General features: G+C 35.5%; 1 protein-coding gene across 1 annotated transcript in view; it reads left to right on the top strand.

Moving 5' to 3' along the window:
- Positions 1–12,055, top strand: part of DISC1 (DISC1 scaffold protein) — a 2,387,713-nt gene that overhangs the window by 1,578,196 nt on the left and 797,462 nt on the right. The gene's annotated exons all lie outside the window — the stretch shown is intronic.

Here is a 12,055-nt window from a genome sequence, read left to right as displayed (position 1 = left end):
ATCAATGAGCAGAGGCACAAAAGCAAATTACAGCCCTCATGCACATGAGGGCCATTCAGCAAGTACCACAACAAGAGCAGGGGCAAGGATTTTACTCCAGACTTTTCTTAGTGCCCAAAGGACAAAGACTGGAGACCAATACTGGACCTGTCTATACTAAACACGTTTCTGGAGGTTCCAAAATTCAAGATGTTGACTGTACAGCAGCTACTGCCCATGCTGGGCAAGAAGGCTTGGCTCGTAACTTTGGACCTAAAAGAGGCATACCTGCATGTCCCAATCAGACAATCTTGCAGAAGATACCACAGATTCATAGCTGGCTGAATGCACTACCAATTCTCTGCACTGCCCTTTGGCTTATCTACTGCACCCAGGGACTTCACAAAATGCCTGGCAAAGTAATTGTGTTTTGCAGACAAAGAGGAATTCAAATATATCCCTACTTAGACGACTGCCTAATTCAAGCAGAGAACAAAGACATTCTTCTAAAGCATCTGGTGTTTGTAAAAAGATTACTAATTGGCCTAGGGTACACAGTAAATGAAAAGAAATCATAACTAGTGCCCTCTCAAGAGATAATATTCCTGGGTGCAGGCTTAAATACAACTGCCCAAATGGCTTATCTCACGCCAGACAAACAAAAACAACTGACTTCTTACTTCAAGAAATTGGCAACAAAGACCCACTTATCTGCAAGGAAAACCCTGCAGGCCTTGGGTTTCATGGCATCCTGCATTCTACTAATTCCATATGCCAGACTGCATATGAGGAGACTACAGTGGTATCTAAAAAGTGTTTGGACTCAGCATTGCCACAGCCTGGAGACAGTAATTGCACTCATTCCCTGCCTTCAACAGGAGTTTTGATGGTGGGCAGAGGCCTGTCACCACAACAAGGGTATGCCATTCAGTTTACCCACAGCCAGACAGACACTGACAACGGATGCATCAGATTATGCCTGGGGAGCCCATATGGCAGGAAAATATATTCAGGGCACATGGCCTGCAAACCAGATGCATCTTCACATCAATCAAAAAGAAATGCTAGCTGTTCAAAATGCCCTGACAGCTTTCAAGGATCTACTTCATCCAGGACAGCTACTGATAAAGACAAACAATACTACGGTCATGTGGTACATAAGCAAGCAGGGAGGAACATATTCCTGCAGACAAGCAATGACCTTATGGGACACAGCATTGACTTATCAAGTTCACCTGCAAGCACAATTCCTGCCAGGAAAAATAAATACTCTGGCAGATGAACTAAGCAGAAACCTCATGGATCCCCATGAATGGAAACTGGATCCACAAGTCTTCAGCATGATAACAAGGAAATGGGGATGCCAAGACATAGATCTATTTGACTCCCCTCACAACTGCCAATTGCAGAGATTTTTCACAAGGATTTATCACAAGCAAGCATGGAGAGTGGATGCCCTATCCTTCAGCTGGAAAAATCTAACAGTATATGCCTTTCCTCCACTGCCTTTCCTTCCCAGGGTACTCCTAAAGGTCAGGCAAGAGAAGCCGAAAATGATACTGATTGCACCAGACTGGCCACGCCAGCACTGGTACCCAGTCCTAAAGAGTTTGTCTCAAGGTCCAGCATGGATATTGCCTCAAACGTCTCACTTGCTGACCCAACAAAACAATCGGATTCTGCACAGCCAACTCAGGACCTTAAATTTGGCAGCATGGCGGATAATGTAGCCATTCAGAACACTCCTCTTTCAAAAGCTGTTATGGATGTTATCTTGGAGGTCAGAAGGCCCAGTACCAGAAAATCATATGCAGAAAAATGGAAGAGATTATGTGCTTAGAACCAGGAACAAGGCATTGTTGCGTGTGTACCAAATATCCCTCAGATTTTACAATACCTAACTGAGATGCTGAACAAAGGCCTTTCTTTCTCATCAATTAAGATTCATTCCTCTGCCATTTCAACCCATTACAATACGGACCCACCTATCTTTTCTCATCCTTTAATAAGGCAGTACCTCAGAGGAGCCAAAAACATTAAGCCTCCAAGGAGAGCACCAATTCCGACATGGGACCTCAGTTATGTTTTGGAAAAACTCACACTGCCTCCTTTTGAGCCAGCCTCAACAGCGGATATAAAATTCTTATCCTGGAAAACAGTTCTGCTCCTAGCAATTACCTCTGCAAGACGAGTCTCGGAGTTACAAGCACTCATGGCTGTGGAACCTTTTATCATTTTTCATCCAGACAGGGTTTCTCTGAGGACAAACCCAACATTTATGCCTAAGGTGGTGTCCAGTGAGGCCCTCAACCAAACCATTCACTTGCATACCTTTTATCCAAATCCACAGAACAAGGGTGAGAAAATTATGCATTCTTTGGACATACACAGGCAGTTACACTTCTACTTGGACAGAACTAAAGCTTTCAGAAAGACTGAGCAACTTTTAGTGTCATATGCTGCAGGATCACAAGGAAAGGCTATCTCAAAACAGACTATTTCTAAATGGATAGGCCATTGCATCCATTTCTGCTATTTTCAGCATGGCAAATCAGTGCCTAAGGGCATTAGGCCTCATTCTACCAGAGCAGCAGCCACTTCAGCAGCCTTCCTCAGAGGAGTACCAACCAAAGATGTCTTAGAAGCTGCAACTTGGAGTTCAGTGCACACTTTCACAAAGCACTACCACCTACCTTTTCAATCCAGAGCAGGCTTTGCCACTGCAGTTCTGCAGGGCCTCATAGCCTCTCCTAATCCTATTTAGCCCAGCCACCCATCCTCAGCTTTGGGATTCAACCCAAGAGTAATGACTGCAACAGTGAAACACGATGAACATAGTACAGTTGTGTACCTACCATAAATGTAGATGTTCGAGTGTATTCACTGTTGCAGTCCAGGTTACCCACCCACCATTCCCCTTATCTTTGCTGGGACTTATCTGTACTTCTCTATCCTATACAACCTATGTGGTGTATTTGCTTGTAGATGAAAGAAATGTTATTTTTGTGCATGCATATTTATTGGCATATTTTTTCAGCCTACCAATTTGGGGGCACCTGACATCTGGGGCAAGAAAAACTGAAGAAAATGATGTCGGCTGCATGTTTTATACCCCTGGCGTACTGACGTCAGGGAAGAGGTGACAGCAACTGATGCTGGACCTAGACTTTGGAATTGTGGCCGACTGAGGGTAGCCTGCCAGCAGGATAACCCAAGAGTAATGACTGCAACAGTGAATACACTTGAATATCTACATTTATGGTAGGTACACAACTGTACTATCTGTCTGGAGAGGGGGGTAAGAGCAGTGTGGTAGTCTGAGGAGAAAGAATGACCCTTGAGTTAAATGGAATACAGAGCTACATCCTCTGAGGTAATGCTTGTCTGCAGCAGGAGTGGAAACATGGTGGTTAATGTTTTTTTTCCAAATATTTTTATTTTTCTTCTTCTTCTCTTGTATTGTATGCATGTTAAAAGATCCAGTCATTATGCAAGATACAGTATAATCATCATTTTTTTAAGAAGAATTCTGACACAGTTAGCTACATCATGTATCCAGAGAATTTAATTTTCAGTGTTACAACAAAAATACACTGATAACATCCTCTATACACTATGTACAAAATAGTGCTACATATAGTCAATTTCTAATTAACATTGTCACAGTTAACATACTGTTTCATAAGGATACATTTATAGAACAGTGGTGACACAAAGCTTATGAGGGTGAGTGCTTTGTGCCCTCTTTCATTTAACAGTCACAATAATTGTCACCCCACACTCAGCTAATCTTTCAAAGTATGATCCAGGAGAAGACTCTGATATTTTAGGGAATAGAGTCGCTTACTTTGGTAATTTGTTATATACTGATGTGCTGATATATACTTTACTGCCATACTTCTGAAACCCTCCCATGATAGTTTGGTATGATTTAGCCATTTCTCAGTAATATACAATTTCACTAGAAAGAAGAGAGTAATTAGAATGTGTAGATTAAACTTGGGTAATTTTTGAGAGGTGATATGCAAAATTGGAAATTTCCTTGATAATGTGGATTTTTGATATCCCATCTTCTCTAGTCTTAACTCTCAATGAGCACCATAATTTATAAGTGCAATTGCAGTTCCAGAAGTTATGGAGTAAATCTGCTATTTGTGAGTAACAGCATGGACAGTTTGGAGAGACTTCGGAACTGAAGTGGTTAAGTAAACATTGTTGGTTATCATGAGTTTTTTGAAATTGATTAATTTTAGTGTTGCATCAAAAGAATTAGTTTTCTTGTTTTTTAGAGCATTCTTTGATCATATCAATCCAGTATTTTGAATACAATAATGATGATTGGTATTTAAGAGATACTGATAACTTATAAGACTTATCCTGGACAAGCCCCCAACTTTCAGGCCCCAGTGGCCTAATGGAAAACACATTGGCCTCCTAAGACAGGGATTATGGGTTTGAGTCCTATCTGGGGTGATATAATCCTGATCCTATAAGTGTTAGATAACATCTTTAAGTCTTTTTCATTTGCTTCAAAGTCACCAAGTATTGAAGTACACTGTTCTCTGATTTGCCTTAGCAGTGTGATGTATCCTTTTGGAAGGTTGGGAGCATTCTTTATGACCTTTTCCTATGTCTGTAAATATCCCAAACTTTGCATTCCTTAATGAGTGGATAGTTGTTCAGATTTAACACTCTTTATTTAATCTGAGATTTGGGTTCAGATGTAATGGTTGTAAGAGGATGTGAGTACTTGTTAGATTTAAAACTTCCACCAGTTTCTGAAACCTTAATATGCTATGTTTTAAGGAGAATTGAAAATTGCTATCCTTTAAGCTCTCTTGATTTAAGAAAGGAAGTGCTTTGGGATTAATTTTATTGTTTTTGATATAGTTATACCATAGTTTGATCCATAATGGATGCCTTCTTTACTCTTGAGATTATAATCAGCAACTTGTATAATCTTGTTTGCACATATTATGTCATAATATAGATTGAAATCAGGTAATCCCAATTTACCCTTTTCTTTCGGATATGTTAAATTCTGGTAACTAATTCTGACTGACTTAGGATGCCAGATAAATGTAACTAAAGCTGCATTCAGTTTCATAAAAAAGGTTTTCTGGACTATTAAGTTTGTTGCATTTAGCTGATATAGTAGCCTTGGAAGAGTATATTTCAATTGCTGCTTTTGAAAGGAAAGGTAGCTTCATTTTTCTCCATTTCTGGATATCTTGATCAATGTCTGACCAAACCTTTAGTAAGTTATTCTGCATGAATAGTTTTGGGCTATGTTCAAAGGTGATACCTAAATATTTAAGGGTGTATGTTAACCTTATTCCCGAATCTGGAAAATAAGAGTCAGTGTGGTTTATTGGATTGACAAGGAAAATTAAGGACTTTATAGGATTAATTTCATAGCTTGGGACTTTTGAGAAGCTTTTGACTGAGTCAAGAATTTTCCCTAAGTCTGTGTATGGTAGTTCATATTGTGTGTTTCAACAAATGTTTGCTCAACTGATATATGCTGCAAGACTTCAATTTCACTGTGGACTGGTAATCCAACTAAAAGAATAGCGATCAGTAGTTGCCTAATAGCCTGTGTTCCCTGGGAAGAGTTCTGGGATTTATTTATTTTTTCCTTTGATTTATTTACTTAGTAATCCTTCTGGGCATATTTGCCTATCTTTAGGGGGCAATCTGGGAGATTATCTAATCAAATGATTTGCCCAGGGTCACACAGTTTTGAAAATGAGACTGAAGAAATCAAACTCAAGACTCTAATGTAGATCTCATTAGTTGCTTACAGTCGGAATCTTGTACACTATTCCACCAAACCTCATAAAGTATCATACAGAACAAATTGTAACTCTTCTTTAGTAGACATGTAGACTAGCTAAGGGAGATGCTTGAAAATTATAGGGAAATATGCCAATTATCAATAGACGCATGAATTCACAATGATGCTAACAAAATCAGAAGAAATATCACTGGCAAATAGAAGAAAAGTCAGTAATGCATGCAAGCACACATACAGACACACACACATAAACAGACGCACATGCACACATGGGTGAAACGGACAGAAGATATTGCATACTGGTGACCATTTTCCTGGAAAAAAGTTGGCTGAACTAGTGCCCTAATTTAACCTAGTTATGGTTGATTTTGAGCAGTTAATGAGGCATTTGAATTCCTCAATCTCTACTTGCAAACTGTGTAACTCTGACGGAGTCATGTACAAAGACATTGATTCTGGGCTGTCCTGTAATGAGGCCCTTGTGTCTAGTGGGCTAATGTACCTTATAAGTAAACAAATACATAAGTAGAGCATTGTCTTTATATTGTAACAGTAAAAGCTGTAAAAGAAGCATGGCATAGACCGAACCAAAGTAAGGATTTAATCACAACAGTATAGCTCTCTGTATAATGGAAACAATCAAGACAACAAAACTAATAAGTAAGTAATGAGAAGGGGAGATACTGTGGGTTACTTTGGTGACTAAAAAAGGTAATACAGCCTGCAATTATTACACACAAATGCCTTCCATCACCCATGAAGAAGAGATAGCAAAATATGACTGAATACTAGGATAGTGTAAGAGCAGTTATTGGTGTGTATATGCTGGTAGTTTGTGTGCATGTATGCTTCCTGGGATAGTGTACATGTTGCTACTTTGAGATTGTATGTGTACTTACTGAGCTGCTGTGTATATGTTTACAATTATTTGTGTGTGTGTGTGTGTGTGTGTGTGTGTGTGTGTGTGTGTGTGTGTGTGTGTGTGTGTGTATGTGTGTGTGTGTGTGTGTGTGTGTGTGTGTGTTTGATGGCAGTCTCCTTATGTAACCTGTGCTTTTATGGATGGGGAGACAGTGGCTGCAGAGTCTGACAGAAGCTGTTTGTATGTCTGTGTACATGAGTTTTTGTCTTTATTTTATTTATTCTTTGTTGACTGGGTTAGTCACATTTTCAGGAGAGACTTGAGGTGGTATTCATACTACTATTGGAAATGTTGCCCAGAGCATCAGGGAACTTCCTCTACTCTTGGTAGTCAGGGGAAGGGTTTGTGTGTTGCACATACTGACTTCCTGTTTCCTGTCCAGGCACGGAGACAGCCAGGAGGAACAGGGAGAAAACATGACTGATTCACCTTTTGCTGAAACTGGAGTTAAAGTTGCTGAAAATGTAGTTGAAATGTTAGAATCACTACCAGTGTTTTTTTCCTGATGATATGGGTGCAGAGACAACAGTGACATTAGAAGAAAATGAGAATGTAGCTGTAGCAGAGATGGATTCAGAGGAAAGCTTTCAGAGGAGATTGCTTGAAGGAGAGGCAGTTACCCCTGAATAATGCATAATTACTACCCTCCAATTGGGGTGGGGGTGTTGTGGGATGATTATTTCTTAGAAATGGTAAATCAAAGTGAGCCAGAAAGTGGAGCAGCGATTTCAAGGAGTGATGACATCATGGAAAAAATAGAAGAAAAAGGAGTAGAAGAGACTATGCCAGAAAAAGTTCCAGAGACAAAAACTTATACACAGACTGTTGGAGAAGGAGCAAAGAAGAAAGAAGAAATAAAACAAAGAAGACAGAAGAAATAAAACAAATAAAAAAGAAGTATACAGTATGTGGGAGCAGTAGAAAAGAAGAAAGTTTGGACAGATATGAAGTTTGGGACTCTGTCATAGCACCTCTGGGTGTCAAAGCAAAAGAGGTAAGAACATTTATTTTAATTAACAGATACTATTTGTGACTTGATATTTGAGACTGGGCAGGTCATGGAATTTTTTTGGATGCATATGAGCAAAAGAAAAATATTTATCTATCATAAGAATATGTGGTGAAAGCTATTTACAGACAAACAAACAAACAAAAAAGAATAATGATCCAGTTTAGAACTGAAGTTGAAGCAAAAGAGCTGAAAGAACATTTGTTAGCAATTTGTAAAGAAGTGATGGGACACTGCAAAATGTATATGATAAAAGAGGACTAATGGGTGGGGGATGGGAATGTGGAGTAATACTGAAAATGGAACATGATAATGTTATACATGCACCTAGTATTATTAATGTTCTTGGTAACAGGTGTTGTGAAATACAGGCGTCAACCAAAGACTTGTTATTTTTGTGGAAAAAATGATCATGTAATCAATGAATGTGATTAAAAAGATGTTATTTATATGGTAAAACATGGCATAATGCAAAAAAGTGATTCAAAGTACAAAAATGTGGCAATACTGGTCAATCATGGCCACAATGTGAAATGAATGTGCAAGAAAATGAAAATGAAATTATACAGGAGAAAGAGACAGAAAAACATGTTATACAAGAACATGTACAAAAAGATGTGACTGATACAGAGCTTATACATGAAGTTAAAAAAGTAACAAGGAAAAAGAAACAGAGGAGATGAGTGAGGAAGAAGCTGATCAGTTGGTGAACAATAAGAAATAAAAAGAATTCAATAGGGAAAAGAGTTAAAGAAAATTAAAAAATATAATGCTTAGAAAAAATAAGAAAGACAGGGGTAAAACATTTTATTATACTAACTGTTCTTAAAAGCTGAAAATAATAGCTTTAAATTTGAACAGTGTGAAACATATTAAGGGAAGAATAAGTATATTACAATAGTGTGCTGGAGTAGATGCACATATTATTGTTTTAGAAGATATCAGATTATTAACAGAGGAAGAAAGAACACAAACTGAAAAACTTTGGAATCATGAGGTAGTTTGGAACATGGGGAAAAAACATGCTTGGGCATATGTATATTATGTCAAGAAAGCATTAAAATATTAGATATAACCATAGTGGAACTAGGACAAATTATGGTAATAGACTTGAGATGGAAAAATATGTGTATAGAATTTTAGCTTTATATGCATATGTAACAAAAAAAGAGAGAGAGAGGATGTTTAAAAATACTCTTGAATATGTTTGTGTAAATGTGGACATTATGGTGATGGATGATTTTAATTGTAATTTAAGAAAAAAATAAGAGCAATTGTGATGTTAAAATGGTCAAAGAAATTAGGAGAAGTGTAACATTAAGTGTATGGGTGAATAACCACTGGACCTACAAAAAGAATGAAATGAGGACAGAAATTGATTATTTAATATCGGATAGTTTAAAAGTTGTAAAAAAGAAATTAAGTATGCTGGATTTTTAGATCTTGTGGCTGTATGGGTTAAAGTACAGGAACATGAAGAATATATAAGAATGGGAAAAGGAGAACTTGTGGAATTATGGAAAAATAATATGAATAATGGAGAATTTTATGAGAATTTGACTCTTTGGTGTCTTAATTTTAAAGAGAAATATAAAAAAGTGTTTGTAGACTGTATAAGGAAGAAAATAAGTGATGTAAGATATTAAGTCAAGAAACATTTAGAGAATTAGAAGAAAATGAAGAGAAATATATAAAATGAAACAAATTAAAATTAACTATAATATTGTTTACAAGGAAAGAAAGAAAGAAGAAGAAGCACCATATTTGAGTAGAATGATAAAAGAAGGAAAAATAATAAGAAAATTAAAAAAATAAGGAAGGTAAGAATATAAGACAGCAAGAAGGAATATACAAAATAATTAAAGAATATATATTGGAATTATTTGTTGAAAGAGGAGAAAACAAAGAACAAATTTAGAAAGGTGAACATTTAAATAATGAAGAAAAGGAGTATTTAGAACAAAAAATAACTATGAAAGAATTGAATGAAAGTCTAAAAGATATTAAGATTAATTCTGCAACAGGGTTGGCTGGAATTTAATATTGTATGTATAAAGAAATGAAAGAGTGGCAAAAAATATTTTATAGAAGTTATGAATGAATGGTTAGAAACTGGAATTAAAGAGAAAGATATATGTACAGGAGTTATAAAATTTATATTTAAAAAAGGAAATAAACAGGAGATAAAAAACTGGAGACCTATAACATTGAATAATATGGATTACAATTTTTTATGAGAATAATAACAAAAAGGTTACCAAAACAAATGAATAAAATTTATGACCAAAATGTATTCGGAAGAAAAGGAAAAGGAAGTCGAGTTATTATGGATAATAAGAGAAATATTTGATGATATCATAAATAAAAATATAGAAGCAAAGGTTATGATAGGGGATATAATTAAAGCCTATGATAATGTTCAGTATAAATCATTGTGAGGAATTTTGAAGGCATATAACATAAGCAAAAAAATATTACAAGTAATAAAATTAGTTTATGCAAGGAACTATGTGAAACTAAATGTAAATGGCTGGATTGGAGAAGAAATAAAAATAGAATGTGGAGTAAGTCAGGGCTGCCCAGGTAGTACTGTAGGTTTCTCATTAGTTATAAATATAATAGTGAAAGAAATTAATAAAATGTTAAGTAGCTGTGGATGCAGAATGATGAGGGGAGTATACTTTCCAATAATGTATAATTATGCAGATGATATTGTATTCATTGTTAAAAATAAAGTATGAATGGAAAAAGTAAATGAAAAATTAAGTATAAATTAAAAAAAATGTTTAAGTATAAATAAAGAGAAAAGCAAAGGATTTGGTTTTGAATGTATGATAGGTGGTATTGAGTTCAATGAAAAATATATACATATATTGAGAATAATATGTAGAAGGAATGAATACAAATAACAACAATGGGGTAATGTACTCAAAGAAGTAAAGGATATGACTAATTTTTGGAAATCATATAGATTTTCATATAGAAAAAAAGCACACTTGTTGAACACCATAGTAATAGGAACATTTGCTTATGTTGCTAACATCTATATGATTCCTATTAAGTATGAAAAGGAACTAATGATGATTATATATTCTTTTATATGGGGCTCTAGACTGAATCCTGTCAGGAGATGGATTTGATATATGAAAGAAGCGAAATGAGGTTTTGGTTTATTAAACCCAATAGTACATGCAGCATCTTTAAATTTATATAAGGTATTAAAAGGAATTATGAAGGAAATGAAAACTTGATAGAAGTGATACTATGTTATAAATACAAAGACCTGTGGGAAAGAATGGAAGTTAAAAAATAAGTAAAAGCATTTGAATGAAGAAATGAAAGAGTATAAAAACAAAATTGTGTTATGGAAAATAAAAAAAGAATGTATGTAAGAAAAATAGAAAGGATTGGTACTTAAATATTATGAAAGCATTTTATTGCATTGATCCATGGAAATATTTAGAAACAGATACAAAAAAAGCCATAATGATGAGATATAACTATAAAAATATAAAGCAATGTAATGATTTTTTTATGGAGATTGTCTGTTAGAAAATTACCGGTTAAGGCAAATATGGCATACAAAAAAAGCAAGATAGACTATGTAATAAATGTAGAGAGTTTGAAACTACTGAGCATGTGATTTTGAAATGTGAAAGAGTTAATTTGTGGAAAGAAATATGTAAATATAATAGGGTGAAAAGTGTCATTAATTTGTGCAAGTAAATATGGACATAATAGAATTTGGTTATTATGGTACAAAAAAACAGGAAGAAGTGAAGAAACTGGACAGAATAATATTTTATGTTTCATGGACTATATGGAACGAGAGACTAAATTAAATTAAATACAATTGAAAATGGATATTGACAAAGATTTTGGAGAAAATTATCTTTTGGTTGTGGATAAAAGGTGGGAGGGAATGCTTAAAATAAAGTTTATAATATATGGAAATTCGTAAATAGATGTAAGTAATGTAAATATGTAAATAATATGTAATGTATATATCAATAATAAACCCTACTTGTCATTGCTGTATGTGAGACCTATTTTGCATAAGCACTTCCTGTTTCCATTCCAAGTGCAGAGGCAGTTTGGAAAAACATAGAGGCAGATTGAGAGAAAAGGAGATAATGGAGTGGTGAGAGAAATGGAGGAGAAAGACAATATCAAGACCAAAAAATGCATGCAGGACTCTGAGGAGATGTTTCAAAAAAATTTGTTTGATGCAGATGAATTGGCAACTGATGGAGGTATAATTATAACACTCCAGTCAGGAGGGTTGTGGGATGATTTACTTAAAGAAATGGTGATACAGAGCAAGTCAGAAAATAAAGGAGATGTTTTC

Source organism: Protopterus annectens, chromosome 1.part1, assembly GCF_019279795.1.
Source record: "Protopterus annectens isolate FY-2018-M chromosome 1.part1, PAN1.0, whole genome shotgun sequence".
NCBI classification, from domain to species: Eukaryota; Metazoa; Chordata; order Ceratodontiformes; family Protopteridae; genus Protopterus; species Protopterus annectens.
This window is presented reverse-complemented; position numbering and strand designations above follow the sequence as displayed.